Raw genomic sequence first — 27972 nt, forward strand, 5'->3', positions numbered from 1 at the left:
TATTGGTCCAAATCACTGGAAGAAAATTACAAAATCACTGGAATCATTTGGCAGGATCACTGTAATTAATAATGAATTATAAACCACTGATATTAATTGGTAAAATCTCGCTATCGCCTGCCTAGTGAAGTGGAATCTAGATGGGATTTTGTACTGGGACACAATAACTTCATCAATTGTCTAAATCCCAATGCACTAATGGCGGAAAACGGGCGCACTTCTAACAGCGCACTGATTATACTGAGAACTGATTATACTGACCAATCACTGATTACTGAGCACTGATTTTACTGAGCACTGATGATACTACGGAGAACTGACACTGAGCAGCGAGAACAGCACTGGACTATTGTTCTGTAGTATACTGGTCACCACAATGCTGCACTGTACTACTATATACTGCTCACAAAAATGCAGCACAGATATGGAATGGATACTTGCAGTGCACAGAGCTGCAAGATACAGCAATGGCCTACTGTACTGTACAACTATATACGGTTGGTCACCAAAATGCAGCACACTGAGCACAGATATTTGCAGCACACTGAGCACAGATATTTGCAGCACACTGAGCACAGATATGGAGCTTTTCAGGCAGAGAACGTAGCCACGTCCTCCCCGTTCAATCTCCAATGCACGAGTGAAAATGGCGGCAACGCGCGGCTCTTTATATAGAATACGAATCTCGCGAGAATCCGACAGCGGGATGATGACGTTCGGCCGCGTTCGGGTTAACCGAGCAAGGGGGGAAGATCCGAGGCTGCCTCGGACCCGTGCAAAATAGGTGAAGTTCCGGGGGGTTCGGATCTCGGAGAACCGAACCCGCTCATCTCTAGTATAAATGTTAGATGGCATGTTAGGAATCGAATAGGACACTGAGGCCAGTTTCACTTTTATGCTGAGTGATATACATCTGGTGGGGATATTTAATTGTATGTGTATATACATCATACTTACCTACTCTCCCGGGTTCCTAGTGAAGTGGGCAGAATGTGGAGATAAACACAGCAAAATTGCGGACTGGCGAAGGGGGCGGAGCCTAATGATGCGATTATATGATAATTGCGCCATTTTAGCTCCACCCCTATGCAAATATCAACCAATCATGGACTTTTCCTGGTGAGTAGGCGGGGCTTTATGATGCAATTATCTCAACCCCGCCATCGTCACCGCCCACCTGCCTCTACTCTCGGGGCATCTCCTGGAGAGGAGATTTAAAATGTCGGTAAGTATGGTATACATACATATATACGCACCTACATATATTTTTATGTTCCTGTGTTTTCTCTAATGTGCTATGCAAATCCCCCCCACACCCCCACCATTTGTGGTCCCGCAGAAATGGCCATGGGTTACTTACCTTATGTTGTTTTCCCTCATCATTGGCAGGGTTCCTCTTACAGTCGGCCGCAGCATTACAATGATGCTGCTGGGTACAGACGTGTAGTCAGGTTCAGCTTGTTGCTGGAGAGCCAGGATCCAGGTGCCTGCAGGAGGTCCATCAGGGCTATGAGGAGTGACAGTGGGGGTCCCTCGGGAGCCATAGTTACATCTGCCTCGTACTGTATGTGCCGTCACATGACTTGATGATGCACGTGTCGGCACGGAGGAAGTGCTGAGGCATTATGCAGCGCAGCCTGATAGCGGCATCTGTACCTGATTAGACCTGCAGCCACTGCCAGTGCAGTATAAAAGGAGGATGTCTCGTGCACTAAATTCATTTATTGCTTGATGAATTTAGTGGCATCCTCCAAGGGCCGGTGCCCCTAGGCAGCCGCCTAAAGCTGCCTAATGGAAGATCCAGCCCTGCCACGGGGTGGGTTAGGGTTAGGCTGCAAGGGGAGAGGGTTATGTTAAGGCTGCGGGGAGGTGGGGTTCGGTTTAAGCAACACCAAGGAGGGTTAGGGTTAGGCTGCGGTTGGGGAAGGGGATGTTAGGTTTAAGCTGCTGGAAGGGAGGGTTAGGGGGCCATTGGGGGAAGGTAAGCATACTTACCTTCCCCTGTCGGGATTATAAACATCAGGATGCTACGGTCGATATCCTGACCGCCGGCATTTCAATCCCAACCTGATCAGCCTTAGGGGGATATTTACTAAGCAGTGATATGAGCAGAGAAGTGAACCAGTGGAGAAGTTGCACATGGCAACCAATGAGCACTGAAGTTACATCTATAATTTGCATACTATAAATTGATACAGAGCTGCTGATTGGTTGCCATGGGCAGCTTCTCCACTGGCTCACTTCTCCGTTCTTATCAGTAAATGTTCCCCTTTCTAACACAGTGAGATTCCCTGTTATCATATATAGGCAAGGCTCAAACTTAATTGGTACTCTCGTGCTTGTAAGCAGGTGTTTCACAATAGTTATAATCGGATCCACTGTTTCAGTAACTAAACCTTTTATTGTCATTGGCACTTTGTACATGATATCTGAGCATTTCACAAACTGTAACCTCCCGGTCTTAAGTCTGTCTGCTGTTTACTTCTGAGATTTCCTCATTCACCAACACTCAGCTAGAAAATGTCACATAACCTTTTCCTTGTTACAGCCCTGAGGACAAATGAAAATGAGTTGTTCACCAGACCAAACCCCCTGCTCCCCCCAAAGATTAAATACAATGAAAATTCCTTCTTCAACCACAGCATTAGAGAACCAAAGCTGATTCAGATGGGGGAACGCCCCATCTATAATGGAAACTAGTCTAAAGCAGGTCCGGAGACTGAGACTGTCCTCCTTAGGGATGGACATCCATGTGTTAGCCATCAATAATGACCACTGATGCTGCCAATAGTGCTTACAATAGCATGCAGCTATCAACAGGGAACTATGGGGAGCTTGCACCCATCATTGGACAGCCCTGTGGGGACCAGCAGACAGCAGGCAAATCAGGTGAGAGGACGGGGGCTTAGCTGCACACGGATGGGCAGGGCTACACTACTGGGGTCCTGTCAGGGGTGTAGCGAGGGTGGCCCCAGTGGAGCATGAGCTCCAGGCGCCAGAAAAGTTAGAGGGTGCGCCGCAGAGCAGGAGGAGAAGGAGCAGAGGAGGCGCACACTGACTCGGACTCTGAGACTATATATGCTGGAGCTCTCTCTGCCCCTCAAGCTGCTGCGGAGCAGCTATTTCTGCCCCTCAGACAATTCTGGGACATTATTTTCATTGAGAAATTTGGAGATTATCAAATCTGGGGAGGGGGTCAGTTTTGAGGCATTATTTTCACTAAGAGATTGGGGGGATTATCAGGTCTGTTTGAGGTCACATTTGGAGCATTATTTTCATTAAGGGATTGGAGGGTTGTGAGGTCAGATCAGTCATGGCATACATAGTGTTTTTAATTTATTTGAATTAAAAAAGTAAATAATTGAATACAGCTACTTCCATAGTGGCTCTACTGTTGTGTAACGTGTATGAGGGGCTTTACCAGGGCATAACATGTATAAGGGGCTTTACCATGGTATAACATGTATAAGGGGCTCTACTGTGACATAATATGTATAAGGAGCTCAACTGTGGCATAATGTGTTTAAGCGGCTCTACTGTGTGGCGTAACGTGTATAAGCAGCTCTACTGTGTGGTGTAATGTGAATAATCGACACTACTGTACAGTGTAATGTGAATTGGTACTATTATGTGGCCACGCCCAATATTTTAGTTGCTCACCTTTCGGCGCGCACTGTCCATATTTTATAGATGGGGGCACCCAAAGGAAACTTTTGCTATGAGCTCTACAAGGTCTAGAACTGACCATCACCAATTTAAATATTGTTTTATTTCAAATGTAGTCCCAAATCAGTATAGGGGAGAGGGGCACCAAAAAATACCCTTGCTCCGGGCACCATGGCATCTAGCTACACCACTGGGTCCTGTCACAAAATAAAAACATACACAAAACCATTGATTCTGAAGAAACCTTCGGATCTCCACCATCGATGACAAAATCATCCCTAGTTCCTTACCATATCTTGCCCCCCAACCCTCCCCTGGGACAATTGGGTTATTGTTGAGGGAGTTTGTGACACCTGGACTGCTCTAAATACCCTTGTCCAGCACTTTATTAATCATGAAATAAAATTTGTGTTGATTAATGGAATTTTAGGGGCTAATTTAGAGTTGTATGTACATCTGTGACTTCATGTATGTATGCATGCATGTAGACATTCGCCATCTTTTGCTCGCCTTTTATTATGCCTGCAGTGATGGAACGTGGGTAGGACAGTATAGGCAAGCAAAGGCCAATTACAGAAAGGTATGTTCACTTAACTGCCACACAATGAGGGGCCTATTATTTACTAAAACTTGCGATCTGTCACTGAAAATGTATGTTTTTTTTTATCACCAAATATTTTTTCGGGGCTATGTATCAATGATGAGTCTGAATTAAAGTGACAGCTGTCACTAAATCAGAAAGTGGCTCCTCTCTCATGCAAAGTATTCCTGCCTGCTCAATGATCAGGTGGAAGACCCAAAATAAAAGGTGGAAAAAGGGAGAATTTGGCTTTTATAAGCGATCCCAGTGATTTTCGCTACTTCCTCCTGGTGGGAAGCCAACACTAACCTCTTCATGTTGCTATTGGCCGCCTAGCACAAACCATGATTACAGCCTTTGTGTTTGAAAAGATTTACCAACGCTCAGAGCAGACATTTTGGGTGGCCGTGAGACGGACAAATTGGTGTCGTCAAAGGCCTCTGGCGTCGTAGGCCTTTGCGGATGGCGACATGAAGTGGTCTCTTCTCAGAAAGGGAAGTGTCTATTTATGGAGACAAATGAGACAGACAGAACAATGGATCTCTATTTAGCTGTATTATTCACTCACACCATGGACAATTTACTGTATCTCCAGAAATATATCAGTATTCCGCAGATCGATCTATCTATCTATCTATCTATCTATCTATCTATCTATCTATCTATCTATCTATCTATCTATCTATCTACCTAATCAGTGGTGGCACAAACCTATAGTTTTGAGGGGGGCTGCCGGCTGCATACCTCTATTCCACAGGTTCTCAAACTCTGTCCTCAGGACCCCACACGGTGCATGTTTTGCAGGTCTCCTCACAGAATCACAAGTGAAATAATTAGCTCCACCTGTGGACCTTTTAAAATGTGTCTGTGAGTAATTAATACACCTGTGCACTTGCTGGGTTACCTGCAAAACATGCACTGTGTGGGGTCCTGAGGACCGAGTTTGAGAACCCCTGCTCTATTCAGTGCTAGCGAGCGGTCATGCGCACAAACACGGCTTCTAAGAGACTGTGGGGGAGATGTATTAACGCTTCTAGGGGGAGATGTACTAAACACACTGGAGAGAGATAAAGTACCAACCAACCAACCAGATCCCAACTGTCATTTTTCAAACACAGCCTGTAACACGACAGAAACTAAGTTGTTGGTACTTTGGGGTCTATGTATTAAGCCTTGGAGAGAGATGAAGTGGACTGATATAAATTTAGTACCAGTCAATAAGCTCCTAACTGCCATGTTACAGGCTGTGTTTGAAAAATGACAGTTGGGAGCTGATTGGCTGGCACTTTATCTCTGTCCTCTTTATCTCTCTCCAAGGCTTAGTGCATAGGCCAAAATGTATTAAGCCTTAAAAAGTGATAAAGTGGGGACAAATAAAGAGTGATAAATGACCAGCCAATCAGCTTCCTACTTGCCATGTAACAAGCTGTGTTTGAAATATGACAGTTAGGAGCTGATTGGCTGGTCCTTTATCACTCTTTATTCATCTCCACTTTATCAATTTTGTAAGGCTTAATACAGTACATTTGGGCCATAGACCCAAAGGTCTCTCTCCCAGGTTTGATACATTTACCTATTAGCTGAAGCCCCTAGACCAGGGGCGGCCAGACTTTTGGAGTTGGCGATCTACTTTGAAAGCTAAAAAGCTGTTGTGATCTACCTAGGAGGAATAATAGCGCGCGCCTGCGGCGCGCGCACAACAAAAAGGGTGTGGCATAACAAAAAGTGGGCGTGGTATAACAAAAAGTGGGCGTGGTATAACAAAAAAAGGGACGTAGCCTTGCTGCACAGAGTGTAATGACTGCCTCACACGAAATAACACATTGGACCCCACAGGTAAAAACCTCAAACACATATGCCCCCACAGTGCCAGATACACATGCCCCCACAGTGCCATGTGCCCACAGTGCCAGATATGCCCCCACAGTGCCAGATACAGATATGCCCCCACAGTGCCATGTGCCCACAGTGCCAGATATGCCCCCACAGTGCCAGATTACAGATATGCCCCCACAGTGCCAGATATGCCCCCACAGTGCCATGTACCCACAGTGCCAGATATGCCCTCACAGTGCCATGTGCCCACAGTGCCAGATATGCCCCCACAGTGCCAGATACAGATATGCCCTCACAGTGCCATGTGCCAACAGTGCCAGATATGCCCTCACAGTGCCATGTGCCCACAGTGCCAGATATGCCCCCACAGTGCCAGATACAGATATGCCCCCACACTGCCATGTGCCCACAGTGCCAGATATGCCCCCACAGCGCCAGATTACAGATATTACAGATATGCCCCACAGTACCATGTACCCACAGTGCCAGATATGCCCCCACAGTGCCAGATATGCCCCCACAGTGCCATGTGCCCGCAGAGCCAGATATGCCCCCAGTGCCACATATGACCCCACAGTGCCAGATATGCCCCACATTGCCAGATATGCCCCCACTGAGCCATGTGCCCACAATGCCAGATATGCCCCCATAGTAGAGCTCACCGGAGTGGAGAGCGCAGCGCAGCGCGCGCTTCTCCTGTCTTCTGCCCTGCTTCTCAGTCTAATCTCCGGCGGTGACGGCAGCGTGTATAGCTCAAATCAGGCGCCGGTCCGCGAGCTCTCTTTGGCTAACGAACCGGCACCTGATTGAGCTATACACTCTGCCGTCACTGAGAAGGCAGAGCGGCAGGCAGGAGAGGCGCGGCTTCAGGTGGCTGGGCGGCGGATCGCGATCGACTGGTCGCATGTCCGCGATCGACCAGTCGATCGCGATTGACTGTTTGGCCACCCCTGCCCTAGACTGAACAATCTATGGGCCTAATTCAGACCTGATCGTAGATGTGCTACATTTAGCATATCTACGATCAGCTTCCCTTCCCTGACATGCGGGGGGGGGACGCCCAGCACAGAACTAGTCCGCCCCGCATGTCAGGCCCTACCCCACCGCACAAGTACAAAAGCATCGCACGGCGGCGATGCTTTTGTACTTGAAGAGTAGCTCCCTGCCAGCGCAGCTCCTGCGCGCTGGCAGGGAGCTACTCGTCGCTGTCCTGGTCGCAGCGGCTGCGTGTGACGTCATGAAGCAGCTGCGGCCCGCCCCCCGCACGGCCCGGGCATGCCTGCGTTGCCCGGAACGCGCCCCTAAAATGGCAGCCAAACGCCGACGGCCCGCCCCCTCCCGCCCAGCGACCGCCTCTGCCTGTCAATCAAGCAGAGGAAATTGCAGGGCTGAGACGGCCGTTGGCTGTCTGGCATGCATCGGTGCACTGCGGCACCGGCGCATGCTCAGTTCAGACCAGATCGGCTGCTGTGCGAAAACGCACAGCAGCGATCAGGCCTGAATTAGGCCCAGTGTGCTAATCCCAGGCTAGATTTATCTATCTATCTATCTATCTATCTATCTATCTATCTATCTATCTATCTATCTATCTATCTATCTATCTATCTATCTATCCAAGAGCTACAGTACAGTAAGGTATCGCTGGACAGACAAAGTGATTTGACAAAAGCCCTATCACTGTAGGCTTTCACACATAAATATAGCCCTATATTGACTAAGACAGCATTAAACCTCCTAATGATAGTGTGTGGACCCTTATTCAAAAGTAAAGCATTCTATACCTTTAATACCAAGAAATAATGACACGGAGACTTGAATTTGGCAGAAAATTGTTAGCTATTTATTGTACCCTAACCATTAGAAAAAACCTGTAAAGTAAAATTTAAGTTAATATGCCGATTCAGCCGTCATATGGTGGCAGAAAAAAGAACGGCTATATTCCACTGACGGTAACCTCAAAAAACATTAAAACCCAAACGATCCTAATTTACCACAAACCATACATAGGTAATAGGTGCCCGACTCAGACCTCCACGCTGACTGCCCACCCTGATGGGTGATGACGCTGCCCCCTGATGGGTGATCTAGCGGCCTTAAAAGTCAATGGAGGTGAGTGCACCTAAACCACACCAAAACTGTAAACAACTGTAACTAACAAGTCAAACTACAACCTGCCGTTCTTTTCCGCCAACAAATAGCCAACGATAAACCACAACTAACAATTTAGAGCCAAGGCACTCCGTGCCAAAACCTCTACCAAATGGGGTGGGAGGGCGGGAAGGCAAACCAGCAGCAAGAGAGACTCAGCTAGCCTATACATCCCTATATATACTGAACCCTCCCCTCTCTACCATTGGCTGTACTTTTCATAACAGTTAGGTCCACCCCTCACAGGAGGTTTAACTCTCTCCATTCCTATGCCTGTCATTTCGCTTTCCTAAACCTCCTAATGATGTATGGACCCTTATTCAAAAAGTAAAGCATTCAATACCTTTAATACCAAGAAATAATGACACGGAGACTTGAATTTGGCAGAAAATTGTTAGCTATTTATTGTACCCTAACCATTAGAAAAAACCTGTAAAGTAAAATTTAAGTTAATATGCCGATTCAGCCGTCATATGGTGGCAGAAAAAAGAACGGCTATATTCCACTGACGGTAACCTCAAAAAACATTAAAACCCAAACGATCCTAATTTACCACAAACCATACATAGGTAATAGGTGCCCGACTCAGACCTCCACGCTGACTGCCCACCCTGATGGGTGATGACGCTGCCCCCTGATGGGTGATCTAGCGGCCTTAAAAGTCAATGGAGGTGAGTGCACCTAAACCACACCAAAACTGTAAACAACTGTAACTAACAAGTCAAACTACAACCTGCCGTTCTTTTCCGCCAACAAATAGCCAACGATAAACCACAACTAACAATTTAGAGCCAAGGCACTCCGTGCCAAAACCTCTACCAAATGGGGTGGGAGGGCGGGAAGGCAAACCAGCAGCAAGAGAGACTCAGCTAGCCTATACATCCCTATATATACTGAACCCTCCCCTCTCTACCATTGGCTGTACTTTTCATAACAGTTAGGTCCACCCCTCACAGGAGGTTTAACTCTCTCCATTCCTATGCCTGTCATTTCGCTTTCCTAAACCTCCTAATGATGTATGGACCCTTATTCAAAAAGTAAAGCATTCAATACCTTTAATACCAAGAAATAATGACACAGAGACTTGAATTTGGCAGAAAATTGTTAGCTATTTATTGTACCCTAACCATTAGAAAAAACCTGTAAAGTAAAATTTAAGTTAACATGTCGATTCAGCCGGCATATGGTGGCAGAAAAAAGAACGGCTATACTCCACTGACGATAACCTCAAAAAACATTAAAACCCAAACGATCCTAATTTACCACAAACCATACATAGGTAATAGGTGCCCGACTCAGACCTCCACGCTGACTGCCCACCCTGATGGGTGATGACGCTGCCCCCTGATGGGTGATCTAGCGGCCTTAAAAGTCAATGGAGGTGAGTGCACCTAAACCACACCAATACTGTAAACAACTGTAACTAACAAGTCAAACTACAACCTGCCGTTCTTTTCCGCCAACAGCGAAAGACTCTTCCCCAGAGTCTTCGCACCGCCACCATACCCTCAACCTAACTCCTGCAACACCAGAAACAGATCCTCTAGGAAAAACAACATCCCTTCCTTGGACAGATGCACACCATCAGGCCGAAAAAGGTGACTGGCACGAAACCGAATCCTAGGGTGGCGAACCACTTTCCCTCTGTGAGCCAACACCCACTTCGCCACCGCCGCATTCACCTTTTGCCTGGCCTCATCAATCGGGCGACCGTCCGCCACTCCTTGCCAACGCAACCTTGGCACCATCATAGAGAACACCAAAACACAATTGGGCCACGCTGCGGCCACACTGGCCAGATCTTCCATCATGGCCCATCGCAGCTCCAAAGATATCCTCTTCCCCAGATCGTTGCCACCCAAATGGACAACCAGCACCCTAGGGACTCCATGTTCGCTGACCTGACTGACCAATCTACTCTTCAAATCTTGCCACATCATCCCCCGCCAACCAAGCCAACGAACGCCATGAGCCCAAGGAACAAACTGCGCCCCCTCCGAGGCCAAAAACCTGGCTGCCCAGTAAATAAATAAGAGTGGCCAACTACCCAGATTGCCAAATCGTCTTCTACCCAACCTGAAGAGAAGGAAAGGAGTAAAAATCGGTTAATAAGTATCCTAACAGGAGCTTATCGAATGCATTAACCTGAAGGATCTGCCAAAAGAAAAAAGGGGTTTTCGTGTCTTGCATAAGTCACGGCCTAGCCGATCTAAACAAGCTTCCAGCCAATCGAAGCATAACATAAAAACACAACGGGAAAGATCAAAGTAAGATAAGAAAAATAAAAGGGGGGGGGTTTAAAATGGAAAAAACATGTAAGAACTCAGCTGGAGGTGAAAGCGTAAAAACCTGCTGAGGGACTTTGTGTTAACTTGTAACTAATCAGCCGAATTGTAGATTGGAATTCAGTCCGTCAAGTCAGGCAAAAAATCGCAAAAGAACTCCAGACCCCCGCTGCCAGCAGCGGTGAGTAGCTAATCCCTGAGTAGGATGAACAAGGGAGACGAACAAACACAAACTGCACAAGGACGTACTTAACCTTACAACATGAACTTATACAACGTCTAATAAAACTGAACTGTTACTCAAACTAAAAACTCATGAAACTGGGCGAATATATAGTTTGTAACTTGACGACTTCCATCGCCCCACTGCCTGAATCTCCGCAACGGAAAAACCTGCCGATGTCGCCGCCCCGATTCGGAAAGAATGCGTACCGAAAGCAGCAGGTGAAAGGCCCAAGCTCGCCAAACAGCGGCTCAGCATCCAACGAAACTGATATTTCGTCAAAGGTAAACCGTCATAATGCAGCAGCCACGACCCCTGCACACCGGGCCGAACTGCTGCATATCTCGATGCCAATCTCACCGGGCAAATGCTCCCCTCCAAAGACGGTACCAGAGTGACCCATCGCCCTCTACCTACTTGGTCTGTCTTAGAGCGACGCAATCTGCACAGCAAGGCCCTCTCACCCACCACCACGTCATCCAGAAGCATGCGAGAGTCTGCCCGCTTAGATGGCGCTACCAGCTCCGAAACCCTAAAGGCTCCGTGGTAAGCCATGGAGAACGCCAACTGGAACAAAAGCGATTAAAAAATTGACGACGCGATACTGCCTACCGCATCGATGACGGCCGGTAGCAAGGCCGCATCGATGGGGCGTCGCCTATCAGGCGGCATTTGCACCACGCGCGCCCACCCTTTCATCGTCTTTACAAGAAGCCCGCTCTTTGTCACGTCAGGGACACCCTTGATTCTATTAAAAAACGAAATCCCTGCTAAGTACCGGGACACCACAGCTCTGGACCTACCCATGACAAAAAGCTGCCAAATAAAAGAAAGCATCATCCGATGCCCGCTCTTACCTTCTTGACTATGTCCTCGGACAAACTCTTCCCACTCGCTCCAAGCTTGACCGTAAGCCTTGAGCGTGTTCGGAGCCACTGACCGCATCGCTAGACCCTCCAGTCCGGTCCGATCACCTGCCAGACATAACCGGGACATTGAAACCCCCGCTCATCGGCCTTGGGTGCCAACAAACGAAATCTCTCCCACTGACCGCGGGACAACGCGTCAGCAATTCCGTTCTCAAGTCCTGGCACATGCTGCGCGCGGAACCATACATTCTTATGCAAGCATGTCAGCAGCAATCGCCCAAGCACCCTCAGAACCACCAGCGACTTCGCCCTCTGGTTATTGATTGCATGCACCACGCCCAGATTGTCACATCTAAACCAAATGCTGCGATGAGCCAGACGATCGCCCCAAACCTCCAGCGCTACCATAATGGGGAAAAGCTCCAGCAGCAAAAGGTCCTTAGTGAAACCTTTGCGATGCCATTCCTCAGGCCACGAGGCCACGCACCAAGATCCCTCTAGGTAGCAACCGAACCCAGAGGAACCCGCCGCTTCGGTAAACAGCTGTAACCTAGCATTGTCGATCGTTGGGGCCAGCCAGATACGCACCCCATTGAAGTACTGCAGGAACGAGGCCCAGACGGCCAAATCCCTCTTAATCTCGGAGGACAAGCGAATGAAATGATGCGGCCTGGCACACCCCGCCGTCGCCCTCTCCAGCTTTCGGCAGAAAACCCTGCCCATCGGGATCACCCGGCAAGCAAAGTTCAAGAGGCCCAGCAAGGACTGCGCCTGCCTAAGCGTGACTTTGTGCGACATCACGAACTGGCAAATAACCTCGCGGAGCTTCGCGACCTTGGCCTGAGGAAGGCGACACGATCCCGCCACCGTGTCGATTTCAATCCCCAAGAATGACAAACAGGAAACCGGCCCCTCCGTTTTATCCTCGGCCACAGGAACGCCAAAGTGATAAAACAACGCTCGGATGCTGAACAGCAAGTCGCTGCAGCGCGGCGAATTCGCCGGTCCCACACACAGGAAATCATCGAGGTAATGCGCAACTCCATGACCCCCTGAAGAAGACTCCACGCACCAATGCAAGAACGTGCTAAACCTTTCAAAAAACGAGCATGAAACGGAACATCCCATCGGCAAACATTTGTCAATGGAATATTCCGCTCCGATTCGAAAACCCATAAAACGGAATGAGTCCGGATGCAACGGGAGCAACCGAAACGCGGATTCAACATCGATCTTAGCCATCAGAGCTCCCGGGCCGTAACTACGAACCAACTCCAGCGCCTCGTCAAACGACTGGTACACCACTGAGCAGTGTGCCGGTGGTATCGCGTCGTTGACCGACAACCCTGACGGGTAAGAAAGATGTTGAATGAGCCGAAAGGCACCCGGAGTCTTCTTGGGAAGATGACCAGGTCATCCACTGGGGGCGAGCTAAACGGGCCCTCCATCCTACCCATTCGCACCTCTTTATCAACCTTCTCGCGCAAAACAGACGGCAAGGCGCGAGCGGACTGAAGATTCCGGAGAGCCTTGACCGATACTTCGCAAGCGGAAACCAAACTTAAAACCCTGAAACAAAAACTGAGCGTCCGTACTATTCGGATACCAATCCAACCATTTGGACATGGCGTCCAAATCAATTGGCGTTGGGGCCCTGCGGAGCGATCCCGCTCGCGCCGGGTCTTGCGTAGCTTTGCTTTCCCCTCGCGCCTTGCCGATTTCCTTTAAAACAGTTTGAGGCTGGGTGGAAGCCGCCACATTGCAAGCACGAATGTCGAAACCGACACTGCTTGCCGAAGGAACAGGTCGCATTATTAAATGCGAAGCACTTCCCCCTCGCGGCGGCCTGCCCTCCCCCGCGGATAGCCAACCTACCTCTCCTACCCGGTCCCTCTTCCGCGCTACTCCCCTGGGCGGACGACCCTGCGCGTTGCCCGTCCGCCCCCGGATTCCGGGGCTCCTTTGCGGGTTGAGAAGCCCGGGTGACCTGGAGCCAGACCTCCACGTCCTTGCAACCAAAGTCAATAATCTGTAAGCAGTCCTGCTTCTCTCGGAACTTCTCATCATACATCCGGCATTGGATTCCTGACGATGTGCGCTGCATATCGTGTATCAAGTGCAGGTATCGTATGACGTTCATATGTTCCTCAGGCCTATCTTCCAGATAACACGCCGCAAAGACGCAAAAACCGGCCAGCCAGTTGTCGAAAGTACGGAAAGCTTCAGCTCCGATGCCTTTCTTAGCTGTCGCTGCCTTAAACTCCTTCTTCGCGTCCTTAGTCAGCACGAACATATCAACGTAATCGCCTCTGCAGATCTTCCTACGGCAGCTATCCCGCATCCCACTCAACACTGCCGTATAATCACAGTGGACTACTCCCGGCAAATCGCGGCGCTTCTTGGCCCTGCGAGCATCCTCGCTAAGCCGCTTGCGTCTCTTCCGCCTCTCCTGCTGCCCTGCGGCCCTCTTAGCGTACTTCGTTGCACGCTTTTTTGCCCTAGTCGTGCTACTGACGTCGGACGCTTGCGACGACAGGGATGAAGAAGAGGAGGAACTGAGAGAACTGGAGCACGCGCTGGAGCCCGACGCCGACTGCTCAACCTCACCTGACGCTGTCGACTGTTCGGACTGGGAGTCCTCCGGTGTGGAAACTTCGAAATCCTCCTCATCGCTCACGTCCACCTCAACTTCTCCGCGATCACCTGAAGAAGAAGACAAAGCACGGGACCCGAAAACCACTCCCGGGCATGCCTAGCACTCCGGGGCAAAGACGTCCCCACCTCGCGTCCGCGCTCCGTCCGTATTGGACGGTGTCCCAACTGCGCCGCGGCCACCCCCAGGTCACGGCAAGCGTGCGCTATTCGCTGAGCCGCTGACCCCAGCTGCGTACCAGACGCCCTTGCTTCTGCGCGCGCGCCGGAATGCCTTGCTGCCCCCAAGAATGCGGCTGCGGTCAATGGGCCCAATGCCGCCACCACCGTCGACAGAGCCGACGCCAACTCTCCGGAAGCCTCCTGACTTCCCCAAAAGTCGCGGCCGGCACCGGCGGGAGCCCCCGCAGATGCCGGCGCACCTCTCCTGGCCCGTCGGCCGGCAGGCGCCGATAAGGGACCCGACGGCCAATGCTCCGCCTGGCCTGTTGGTGATCTGCTGGCCCCCCTGACCACAATTGGCGTGGCCCCCCACCAATCATCTATCCTATCCTGCACCTGCTGGCCCTCACTATCGCTGCTGTGCCTACCCCCCCCCCCCCGCGCGCGTGCCCTCCCCCCGCAGGCCGGAGCTCTCTCCGTCTGCAGGGAAGGCACCTCTTCGGGGCTCAATGCTGCCGCGCTCTATCCTGGGACACCCCCCCCCCCCGCCGCTCCCCGCCAGACTCCGGCTGTAAGGGAGGCAGCAGGGGAGACGTTGAAACTGGCGGCACCGCTACACGTGCGCGAATGGCGCCACTGGCTGAGAGCGCGGGTGTGCGTGCACCCCGCCGCTTCCCGCCACCATCCTTCCAGCGTCTGGGCCACCGGAAAGGACCGCCGGACGAGACCCCGCGACAGGCCTCGTCCGACCCGCCGCCGCTCTCCGCCCACCCCGACCCCCTTGTCCGGCATCACCCCGCGGCCGTGACAAGGGGGACGGGTGGGGAGATGGGATGGGAGCCCCCATCGGCCGCCCGCTCTGGCGCGCACGCGGGCGCCTGCTCCCGGCAACGGCGTCTCACCCTCAAGAGGTGGAGGTGAAGGCCGATGCCCGGCCACCTCCGGTCGTCTCCCCCGTGCCCCCAGCCCCCCCTGCCGCTCGCGGCCGGAGGTTATTACCGGACCCGAAACCAGGGGCAGGGAAGACCGGGTCCGTCCAGCCACCGCCGCGCGAGCACCCGCGTCGGCGCCGGTGGACGGCGAACAGGCAGATGAGCCAGCAGGCCCATCCGCGGACCCAGCTTCACCACCTGGTAAGCGGTAACGAGCTGGGGTCCCGGCAGAACGGAGGGGGCGAGAGGCGGCCATTATCCCAAGCAGTGTGTGGTGAGATGAGAGAGGAGGGTGAAGCTATAACAGTACAACAGTATAACAGTATAACAGCTATAATAGTATAACAGTATACTATATAACAGTATAACAGTTTTCAGTGTAAACCTGAATACTCTAACTAGCCTAGCTAAAACACTAGTGAATATGCAATTCAGCAACACTCACCAGAAGGCAAACCAGCAGCAAGAGAGACTCAGCTAGCCTATACATCCCTATATATACTGAACCCTCCCCTCTACCATTGGCTGTACTTTTCATAACATTTAGGTCCACCCCTCAGAGGAGGTTTAACTCTCTCCATTCCTATGCTGTCATTTCGCTCTCCGTATGCCTGCCCCATATCTGAGACGCAGAGCATTGGGTATGACAGTCCTTGTGGCTCGTTATTATGCTGGAATCTCTGGAAACTGAGCGATGTGAGGTGATTAGTAGCGCCCGTCCTTTTGTTCTCTGGCGCTGAGAAGCAGTAGCAGGTGCTAACACTTGTGAGCCACAATTTTTCCCTAATGTGGCTGTCATGAATGATCCAAATCTCTCCAGAAATGAAATATTCCTGTCAGCCGGCTGGAAACAACAGACGTATTGTACTGGAATATGGAAAAGTTTCCTGGGTATAATGAATCACAGGGAAATTTCACACTACACAAAGGCAAAAATGAACTACAGTGTTTCCTGAACTCCCACAATGGTAATAAACCCAATTATCTGATGGGAAATATTATACAGGAGTCGCTGAGAGAATTCGGACTTCTTTCAGATATCACATCGCTGGTAACCACATCTAACCATGTAATCAGCTTTGTGCACACATGGACACGAGGGGTAAATTGCTGAACAGGACTGGCGTTAATGCAGTTTCTACTAACCATTGTATCTGAGTGTCTATTTAAAATTTCTGCAACAACCATTGTTTGTTTTCTGTTTACAACCCTGTCAGATAAACCCTTTACAATAGACTCTGCAGTCAAATAGACGCGTGAATGCGATGAAAACTTATTTGGACTGTAAGTTGTCTTGTCTATTTGTGTGTTGTGTACAAGGCCATCTTAATATACGGACGCACTGGGCAGCTGCCCATGGCTCCATGATTCTATGGGCCGGGCTGGGCCAGGGGGCATCTGCTTCCCTGTGGTGGTGCCAGAACTTCTTGGGAGGCAGATAGAGAATGAGGCCTGGCTCCTCTGATTGTGTGTATAATTCACAATCCACCAATCACAGTTCAGAATTCTCTATCTGCCTCCCAGCCTGCAGCCAGACAGTGAACGGCTGTCAGCATGCTGATTGGTAGATGGCTGGAACTATCCACCAATCAGATGTTTGATTGTGTAGTGTCTTTTAAACGTTTGTATATATTTTGGTCACTTGTGGTTTTTAAAAATTTTTTGGTCTTGTCTGTATTTGTGTGTGCCTGGGCTGTGTCCGTGGTTAGTGTTAGAGTAGGTTTAATTTTTTTATGTTTTTTTTTCTTTCTTTTGTCTGTGTTATATGTTCAGTGTTGATATGGAGGGAGAGAGGCGCAGGAACAGAGAGGAGGAAATGCAGGCAGAGGCAGAGATAGAGGAGGAGGGGTTTTAGACTCCGAGGAGCAGGATGATTCAAATCAACCTACTAAGACAAAAGCTGGCTGCAATATATGTTTTAATTATGCCAAAAATGTGCAATAATGAAGCACTATGATGTGCTATATGTTAGGCTGGCTGCCTAAATTACAGGACGCCACAAGGAGGAGACTGCAATGGGGTAGGTAGATCTTCAGTTGGCGGGCTAACAGAACGAAGATTTTTTTTTTTAAGTATCATGTGAGCACTCTGTATAATACATTGGTACAATTATATTACCTGCCGCCTCATCATCCGCAATTGTAGGTGGGCGGGATTTGTCAGAATTTTTTTGTGGTGCTGTGAAAAAGCAAAAAAAAAAAAAAAACAATATCAATGACATTGGACATATTAAGAGGGATATTAAGTTCTGTAAAAAAGTTTCTGCAATATCAAAAGAAAGAGTGAAGATGAAGAGAGGAAGACTGCAAGACAGATGGGTGAGGGTTCGCCTCTCCGGTTGGTTTATGTGGAGCGGGTGTATGCCACCATACCACCAGAATTAGTCCTGGTCCTCCATATGCATGACACTGGTGAGTGTATATTTTTTGTACAGAACGTATTGTACAAAATATTGTTTGCAGACCTGGCGTACTTTGGGGGTAATTCCAAGTTGATCACAGCAGGAATTCTGTTAGCAATTGGGCAAAACCATGTGCACTACAGGGGGGGCAGATATAACATGTGCAGAGAGAGTTAGATTTGGGTGTGGTGTGTTCAATCTGCAATATAATTTGCAGTGTAAAAATAAAGCAGCCAGTATTTACCCTGCACAGAAATAAAATAACCCACCCAAATCTAACTCTCTCTGCACATGTTATATCTGCCCCCCCCTGCAGTGCACATGGTTTTGCCCAACTGCTAAAAAATTTCCTGCTGCGATCAACTTGGAATTACCCCCATTGTTCCTACTTACTTTAAATTTGGCTTTTGCTGTCTGTTGCATTATTAATGGCCCCTCAGTTATACATACAGTAATGCTGATTAATTCCTTCTACAAACAAGAATACATATATGACCGTTGGCCCACAGCAGCTGTACCACCTATGTGACTCCAGCTGTTGTGACGCCATGCAGATGTTGTATTGAAAGAAGAACCATTTTTGTATTGAAGAACATTTTAAACTTGTTTGATGAATGTTCCATTTTATTTTATGAAATGTTTTTTTTTGTTTATTCACAGCACCAAAAAAGAAGTCTGCCAAATCCCGCCCAGCTATAACTGAGGATGATGAGGCAGCAGGTAATATAATTGTACCAATGTATTATACAGAATGCTCACATGATACATAAAAAAAATAAAAAAAATCTTTATTATGTTAGCCCGCCAGGTGAAGATCTACCTACCCCATTGCAGTCCCCTTCTTGTGAACGGTATCCAGATGGTAGATAGATAGTAAATAGACAGTCAATTGGTGGACACCAGATGCTTGACAGAAAATAGGTCATCAGTGTCAAAAGGTCGACAGGTTCAAAGGTCAACATGCAAATGATCGACACAGAAATGGTCGACACATGATTTTTCATGATTGTTAGGGTTAGAGGTTATGGTTAGGGGGAGAGTTAGGGTTAGGCTGCCAGAGGGGATAGTTAGAGTTACACACTTGGCGGAGGATTAGGGTAAGGCTGCAGCAGGGGACGATTAGGGGTAGGCACTAGGGGGAGGGTTAGGCACCATGGGGAGAGTTAGGCACTAGGGGGAGGGGAAGGCACAAGGGGAAGGGTTAGGCACCATGAGGAGGGTTAATGTTAGGCACCATGGGAAGGGTTAGGCACTAAGGGGAGGGTTAGGGTTAGGATGCTGGAGGGAAGGGTTATGGTTAGGCACTTGGCGGAGGGCTAGGGTGAGGCTGCAGCAGGGGACAATTAGGGTTAGAAACTAGGAAGAGGGTTAGGCACTATGGGAAGGGTTAGAGGTAGGCACCATGATGAGAGATATAGGCATTAGGCGGAGGGATAGGGTGACGCTGCGGCAGGGGACAATTAGGGTTAGGCACTAGGAGGTGGGTTAGGGTTAGTCACCATGGGGAGAGCTAAGCATTAGGTGGAGGGTGAGCGTTAGGATTTGGGTTAAAATAACAAAAAAAAAGTGTCAACATTTTTCTGTGTTGACCATTTGCATGTCGACCATTTGACCATGTCGACATAAGTCCATCTCAACCATTTAACTGTCGACCTTTTGAACCTGTTGGCCTTTTGCCTGTTGACCATCTGATGTCAACCTAGTGACTATGGGGTCTATTTATTAAGCCTTGGATGGAGATAAAGTTGCTGGAGATAAAGTACCAGCCAATCGACTCCTAACTGCCATGCCCCAGGCTGTTTTTGAAAAATAACAGTTAGGAGCGGATTGGCTGGTACTTTATCTCCAGCAACTTTATCTCCATCCAAGGCTTAGTAAATAGACCCCTATGTTCTGTCGATCTGTTTAATCCACACCCGTTGTGAACCTGAACCAAGGCTGCTGTTCGCTGAGTCGTTGAGGAACACATCTACTCCACCTTGTGCGCAGACAGTTGGTATTTTTTCAAAATGTAAACACAAAAATGTCTTTTAAATGTGAGGATTATAGTGTTGTAAAATAGCTTTGTTTTAATAGAGTATGGTTATGTAGGTTTCTGGTTTTTGACCTAGTAAATGATGTGAAACTGTATGTATATTGTATGTGTTCACAGAGAGCACACTATTTTTTTTTCCTCAAAATTTCTGTTGTGTCCTTAAATACATTACCCAAAATCCATTGCATTAACCTCTTTTGCCGAAACAATGGGGGTAATTCCAAGTTGATCGCAGCAGGAAATTTTTTAGCAGTTGGGCAAAACCATGTGCACTGCAGGGGGGCAGATATAACATGTGCAGAGAGAGAGAGAGATTTGGGTGGGTTATTTTATTTCTGTGCAGGGTAAATACTGGCTGCTTTATTTTTACACTGCAAATTAGATTGCAGATTGAACACACCACACCCAAACCTAACTCTCTCTGCACATGTTATATCTGCCTCCCCTGCAGTGCAAATGGTTTTGCCCAATTGCTAACAGAATACCTGCTGCGATCAACATGGAATTACCCCCAATATACAGTAACATACAGCAGTATTCTTTAAAAAGTTTAAAAAGTATTATTTTGGAGTATGGTGGCCAATCCCGGTATCGGCGGGATCCCGGGATTTAGGGCCAAAAACAGCCGGGATTCAATCCTGGGATTTGAAGCTCCACAGGACGCTCAGACGCTGCCCGGCTTCCTTCTTCCGGCTCCCAGCGCAGCGTGAGTTAAAAGCCAATCCCGGGTATCCCGGGAATCCTAGGATTGAAAAAATGGCCCGGGATTGGCCTCCCTATTTTGGAGATATAACTTGCATTGCACAGATCCAGTGACTCCCGTTCGTTACACCTGCAACTGCAGCCGATGCCGATGGCAAACGCAGGATTTCTAGAGGGGGTTTCCATATGCAGTACACAATCTCTCACTCTGCCGAACATTGCAGCAAGGGCGGGAGTCTGGGGGAGCGGCAGAAGAACCTAGTGCTGACTGTAGACATTATTGTAAACAATGGTGTAATTATATACTGGATATTGTATGGAATATAGTATTAATATTTAACACTATAGATGGTCTATAGTATAAGCTGTATCAAACAGATTGAAATAAAAAAAAATAAGTAGTCAGGAAAAGGTTAAACATACCATACCGTAATAAATGCACAAACATAATAGAATCAGTACTGCACTTTCTAACCACACATTCTCCCACCTCATGGTAAGGCTCCTGTCTCTTCTTCCTGGTAGCCACTGTCTGGTATAGTGCACTGATTGAGGAGTCAGTACCACACATACAACTAACTTGGAAGAAGAAGCTCCTACCACTGGGCATGTGCAGCAGTTCTGCTCTGTCCCTTAAACTGCATGATGTGGCGGCAGCTCTAGCAATCGTATTATATACCATTGCTATTATTGTCATAATTTGAGTCATTTGCCAAGAGAAGGGGGCTTTCCAGGCAACCAGAACTCCCCCCGTCTGCATTTGCCTATGGCCGATGCAGCAGAAGGGCCTGCTCAAGAAGAGGCAGAAGACCTCATTGCTCTTCAGTTATCCCAACACCACTAAGACCTGAAGCCCAAACACCACTGCCAACACCTGCTGCAGATCTGGGACCCAATTTCTGTAAGCAACTGCTTCATTTGAGGAGAGAGTCTACACAAATACAACAATTATCACAAATGAACACACAATTGAGGAGGAGAAATCTGACTTTGTCTGCAGTTGACATAACAATCACGTGTACAAGTGTAGATAATGTAACTATAGATTGTAAGCTTGCGAGCAGGGCCTTCCTACCTCTATGATTGTCTGTTTTTACCCAGTTTTGTTCTATTACTGTTGTTCTAATTGTAAAGCGCAATGCTGCGCTATATAAGAAACTGTTAATATATAAATAAATTAATAGAATCCATCATTCACACATTAGAACTAGAGATGAGCGGGTTCAGTTCTCAGAGATCCGAACCCTACCGGACTTCACGCACAGAGCCCGGTTCCGAGTCAGGCTCGGGTTTTCCTGCCTGACTCGGAAACCTAAACGAGGCAAAATGTCATCATCTCGCTGTCGGATTCTTGCGGGATTTGGATTCCATATAAGGAGCCGCGCGTCGCGGCCATTTTCACTCCAGTCTCGGAGAGTGTAGTGAGAGGAAGTGTCTCCGTCCTCAGTGTCTGTGTGGGGGAAACTGGGGTGGCGAGTCTAGTGCTGTGCTGTGCTGCTCAGTCCAGTCCAGTGTAGTCAGTGTATTGTGCTGCATCAGTCCAGCCAGTCACAGTGTTGGTGTCCTCTGCTGCTATATGTCCCAAGTGCTGCTGGCTGCTGTATAAGTCCCTTGCATTGTTGCTGTGTTGTCCTGCATTAGACCAGGGGAAGTGTCTTGTGCAGCATCAATCCAGTGACCAGTCACAGTGGTGGTGTCCTCTGCTGCCATATATCCAGTGATACTGCCATATAATTCCTGTGATACTGGTGTATAATTCCTGTGATACTGCCATATAATTCCCATGATACTGGCGTATAATCCCTGTGATACTGCCATATAATTCCCGTGATACTGGCGTATAATTCCTGTGATACTGCCATATAATTCTCGGAATACTGGCGTATAATTCCCGTGATACTGGCGTATAATTCCTGTGATATTGCCGTATAATTCTCAGAATACTGTCTTATAATTCCTGTGATACTGCCATATAATTCCCACGATAGTGCCGTATAGTTCCAGTTATCCTGCCGTATAATTCCATATAAATCCATATAATTCCGTATAAATCCAGTCCAGTGGTGCTGCCATATAAGTTCAGTGGTGCTGTCCTGTGCTGTATATTATTTACTCCAAATAAAGGCGTTATTAATATTTAATCCAAATAATTTTTAGTGTTTGCCCTGTGAGGTGTAGGGGTACTCTTTCTTGTACCGCATATTGTGTTATATAACTCCAGAAAAATAATGGGAGAACAAAAATTTGGAGGATAAAATAGGGAAAGATCAAGAACCACTTCCTCCTAGTGCTGAAGCTGCTGCCACTAGCCATAACATAGACGATGAAATACCATCAACGTCGTCTGCCAAGGCCGATGCCCATTGTGATAGTAGAGGGCATGTAAAATCCAAAAAGCCAAAGTTCAGTAAAAAGACCCAAAAAAGAAATGTAAATGGTCTGAGGAGAAACGTAAACTTGCCAATATGCCATTTACGACACGGAGTGGCAAGGAGCGGCTGAGGCCCTGCCCTATGTTCATGACTAATGGTTCAGCTTCACATGACCATGGAAGCCCTCATAACTGAGGCCTTGACACTTATGTTGGTGTTAGACGTGCATCCGGTATTCGCCATTAGTGCAGTGGGATTTAGACAATTGATGAAGGTATTGTGTCCCCGGTACCAAATCCCATCTAGATTCCACTTCACTAGGCAGGCGATACCGAGATTTTGCCATTTAATTCCAGTGATTTGGACGTATAATTCCAGTGATTTTGCCAATTAATTCCAGTGATTTGTACGTATAATTACAGTGATTTTGCCAATTAATTCCAGTGATTTGGACGTATAATTATTAATTACAGTGATTTTGCCAATTAATTCCAGTGATTTGGACATATAATTACAGTGATTTCGCCAATTAGTTCCAGTGATTAAGATGTATAATTATTAATTACAGTGATTTTGCCAATTAATTCCAGTGATTTGGACATATAATTACAGTGATTTTGCCAATTAATTCCAGTGATTTGGACATATAATTATTAATTACAGTGATCTTGCCAATTAATTACAGTGATTTGGACGTATAATTCCAGTGATTTTGCCAATTAATTCCAGTGATTTGGACGTATAATTATTAATTACAGTGATTTTGCTAATTAATTCCAGTGATTTGGACATATAATTCCAGTGATTTGGACGTATAATTCCAGTGATTTTGCCAATTAATTCCAGTGATTTGGACGTATAATTATTAATTACAGTGATCTTGCCAATTAATTATAGTCATTTGGACGTATAATTCCAGTGATTTTGCCAATTAATTCCAGTGATTTGGACGTATAATTATTAATTACAGTGATTTTGCTAATTAATTCCAGTGATTTGGACATATAATTATTAATTACAGTGATATTGCCAATTAATTCCAGTGATTTGGACGTATAATTATTAATTACAGTGATTTTGCCAATTATTTCCAGTGATTAGGACCTATAATTAATTTTGCCAATTAATTCCAGTGATTTGGACGTATAATTCCAGTGATTTTGCCAATTAATTCCAGTGATTTGGACGTAAAATTATTAATTACAATGATTTTGCCAATTAATTCCAGTGATTTGGACGTATAATTATAATTCCAGTGATCTTGCCAATTAATTACAGTGATTTGGACGTATAATTCCAGTGATTTTGCCAATTATTTCCAGTGATTTGGACGTATAATTCCAGTTGGAATTGTTTGTGTCGCTTGGCTTAGTCATACAGCAACCTCATTGCACCTCTTCGACATCTTTGCATGAGGTGCTGTTTGGGGCCTAGTTTTTGAAAAGTGCCATCCTGTCTGATACTGCCATATGAGTCGAGGGGTACTGCTGTATTAGTCCTGGGGTACTGCCGTATAAGTCCACCAATTGCAGAATTTTTTTTAAATGACTGGAGCTTGCTGGAGATGCTGTCAGTGGACCGAACAATTGCGGCCCACTCTCGAAATTCAGCCACTGCGTGACACTACTAGATGGGCCAAGTGGTTGTGTCGCTTAGCTTAGTCATACAGCAACCTCTGTGCACCTTTTTTTCTTCTTTGTATCATGTGCTGTTTGGGGCCTTTTTTTTTATATCTGCCCTCCTGTCTGCCACTGCAGTGCCACTCCTAGATGGGCCAATTGTTTGTGTCGCTTGGCTTAGTCATCCAGCAACCTCATTGCACCTCTTCTACATCTTTGCATGATGTGCTGTTTGGGGCCTTTTTTTATATCATCCCTCCTGTCTGCCACTGCAGTGCCACGCCTAGATGGGCCAATTGTTTGTGTCGCTTGGTTTAGTCATACAACTACCTCATTGCAATTCTTTTTCTTCTTTGCATGATGTGCTGTTTGGGGCCTTTTTTTTAAATATCTGCCCTCCTGTCTGCCACTGCAGTGCCATGCCTAGATGGGCCAATTGTTTGTGTCGCTTGGCTTAGTCATACAACTACCTCATTGCACCTCTTTTTCTTCTTTGCATGATGTGCTGTTTGGGGCCTTTTTTTTTATATCTGCCCTCCTGTCTGACACTGCAGTGCCACTCCTAGATGGGCCAGGTGTTTGTGTTGTCCACTTGTGTCGCTTAGCTTAGTCATCCAGCAACCTCGGTGCAACCTTTTGGCCTAAAAACAATATTGTGAGGTGTGAGGTGTTCAGAATAGACTGGAAATGAGTGGAAATTATTGTTATTGAGGTTAATAATACCGTAGGAGTAAAAACTACCCCAAAATTCTGTGATTTTAGCTGTTTTTATGGTTTTTTCAAAAATCATCCAGATCCAAAACCAAAACACGAAAGTGGAATTAGAACCAAAACCAAAACATAAAACACGAAAAAGTGCCCGCCGCACATCTCTAATTAGAACTCAAGGACCCTTCCTTAGGATGTTTGAACACCCACTAACGCCATGCCAGATTTAACTAACTTTTAGTAAATTTCCCCCCAGTAGACATGGAGGGAATAAATGGTAGCAGTAACAGAGGTGCCAGGAACCTTCCTCGTAAACACTGACCCCAAAATCCATCATTGGGTGCATGCTCTTCAGCAGACTAGAAAAGTATCAGTAAATTACCCTCTGCTGGGAACGGCAATTGCTGTGAAAGTCATTTTGTTTCCTGTATAATTTTGATCTTATCTGTACCTCATTATCCTTTGGCTTAGTCTTCCTGAGTAACGATGTAATTAGTATACACAATAAAAAATAAAAAAAAAACAAAGAAAGAAAGAAACAAACAAAGCAAAGCAAAAGTCTATATTTTCTTTAGACGCTAATCTGTATCTTTCATAAACAACAAACATGTATTATATTTATTTAGCTTAATGTAATGTTGGCTGCAATTACTTCAGCTGGTAAAACTGTTATGTGAGTTATAACAGTATTAACAGTTATTAAATTATTAAATTATTATATGTCCATTAATATATCGAAATCCTCCCAACGGAGCTCAATCTATTATCAAGTGAGAATATTAAGATTATGACCAAAGGCGATTGCAGCCAAGACTACCTATATGTGTAGAGTTGAGTATGCGTGACCGCCGGTCACCATACCAACGCCGGGATCCTGGCATTGAGATGGCCGGTGAGGGGCGAGCGCAACAAGCCCTTTGCGGAGTCGCTACGTTCGCCACAGTGGGAATAGTCCCTGCTAGTTGGCATGACGACTGTCGGGATTCTAAGGCGGCCGGGTCATATGTGTAGATGTATGTAATATAATGGGCTGGCAGTGTATCAGGATTGGCAGTGCCACAGCCGCCATGCAGAACCCAGGAATGGGCAGTAGGCTTCCCGCTCCGAAGCCCGCCCCCAGACACCTGTTAAACTAGCCAATGAGAGTCTGGGGGTGGGCTTAGGACAGAGAAGCCTAATGCCGAGTCTCGGGTTCACCGTGGCGGCTGTGCTGCACAGCGCCGCTGCCGATCCGGATACACTGCCGGCACATATATTACATATATATGTCTGTTTATACTGTATGTACTTAGTGCCCCCTGCACTAGGTTGTCAGTACTGCAGGCCAGAGGCAGCAGTCACCAGCTGATTACGACTCAAACTTTGCCCAGCGTATAGTGGTATAGTGGTTCAGATGGTGGAAAATGAATATTAGAGATTAGCAAAATGGCAGCAGAAATTCGCGTGAATCGTGTTTGATGGCAGAAACAGAAGGTGCCAAGTATCAGGGTTTTGGACATTTACATTTTACTGAATTCTAAGAATAGAGCAGAGACAACGATGTCAGATCCAGGGTGGGTAGAACTGAGAACACAAGACTAGGAGGCATATTTATCAAAACTTGGAGAGAGATAAAGTGGAGAGAGATTACGTGGAGAAAGATAAAGTACCAACCAATCAGCTCCTGACTGCCATTTTTCAAACACAGCCTGTAACATGGCAGTTAGGTGCTGATTGAATGTCACTTTCTCTCTCTCCAAGGCTTAGTAAATTGATCCCTACGCTAGATAAATGACAGAAGCTGATTTTGTTACTTTGGGCAGTTTCTAATGTCACTCCAAGGCTTGACACATCTCCTCCTTTAAGAATAGGTGGATTTTGGGACACAAATATTATTAAGCTATGACACATAAAAGGACATCAAGTGCAGCGGGAAACACTCGACTTTCTAACAGCCACAGGGGGCTTATTATTTTAATGCCGGTAATTACATTGCATTTACTGTTAATGAAGGCTAATTTAAGCTCAGAAAGTAACATACGGATTATTAAAAAGCAGTTTAGATTGATCTCTTGAGATCAGGTGGGGACAGTTTGTTTAGACAGCTAACGGTTGACATATGTCACAATAACATCTGCTTTATATTGGAGCAGAATAAAGGATCCCACATAGTATATATACTGCAAGAATATTAAAACCCCTTAGATGACGCTATACCAGTCATGTTAGCGCAACACAAGATTGATGACTTTGTGTTCCTGCATCTGAACGCTGTGTGAACACGGTCACTCTGCTCCCTTTCCTCCAGTACTTTGGGGTAATTGGACATAAGGGGATTTTTAAAAGTGCATAAAATTAAGATCCTAGGTCCACATTCTGCACAAATACACACGTGTACATGACGTCAACCACAGAAGAGTGGGTTCTGGGCCTGATTCAGCTTTAGTCGTACTTGCGAAATAATCACGCAATTGGCGATTTTTAGCAAACTACGCATGCACAAACATCACACTGTGCATGTGCCAGATCACGAACTGAGACAATTTAGCAGATTTGCGAACCAAAAAGGGGTTGCAAATAGATACCGGGGAAAAGGCGTGGCGGAGGCTTGTCAGTGGGCCAGCTTCGTAATTCTGCAAAATGTGATGTGTTACGGGGCGTGTAGTGGGTGTATCCTGCCTGTGTGCTGGGAGCTGCAAGCGCTAATCTGCTAAGAGGCAACCTTAAATACTCATAAAGTGATCGCAGCTTATGAGTAGCTATGAAGCTGCGCAGACTGTGAAAGTCACCATGACAGGTGCAC

The 27972-nt window shown here is 47.1% G+C and overlaps 1 long non-coding RNA gene across 1 annotated transcript in view; it reads left to right on the plus strand.

Moving 5' to 3' along the window:
* The window catches only part of LOC134911864 (uncharacterized), an 81541-nt gene that overhangs the window by 37110 nt on the left and 16459 nt on the right, over window positions 1-27972 (plus strand). Inside the window, exon 2 of the long non-coding RNA XR_010176913.1 lies at window positions 18415-18474. This is a non-coding gene — a long non-coding RNA (uncharacterized LOC134911864). The remainder of the gene's footprint in view (window positions 1-18414; window positions 18475-27972) is intronic.

Source organism: Pseudophryne corroboree, chromosome 4 (assembly GCF_028390025.1).
Source record: "Pseudophryne corroboree isolate aPseCor3 chromosome 4, aPseCor3.hap2, whole genome shotgun sequence".
NCBI classification, from domain to species: domain Eukaryota; kingdom Metazoa; phylum Chordata; class Amphibia; order Anura; family Myobatrachidae; genus Pseudophryne; species Pseudophryne corroboree.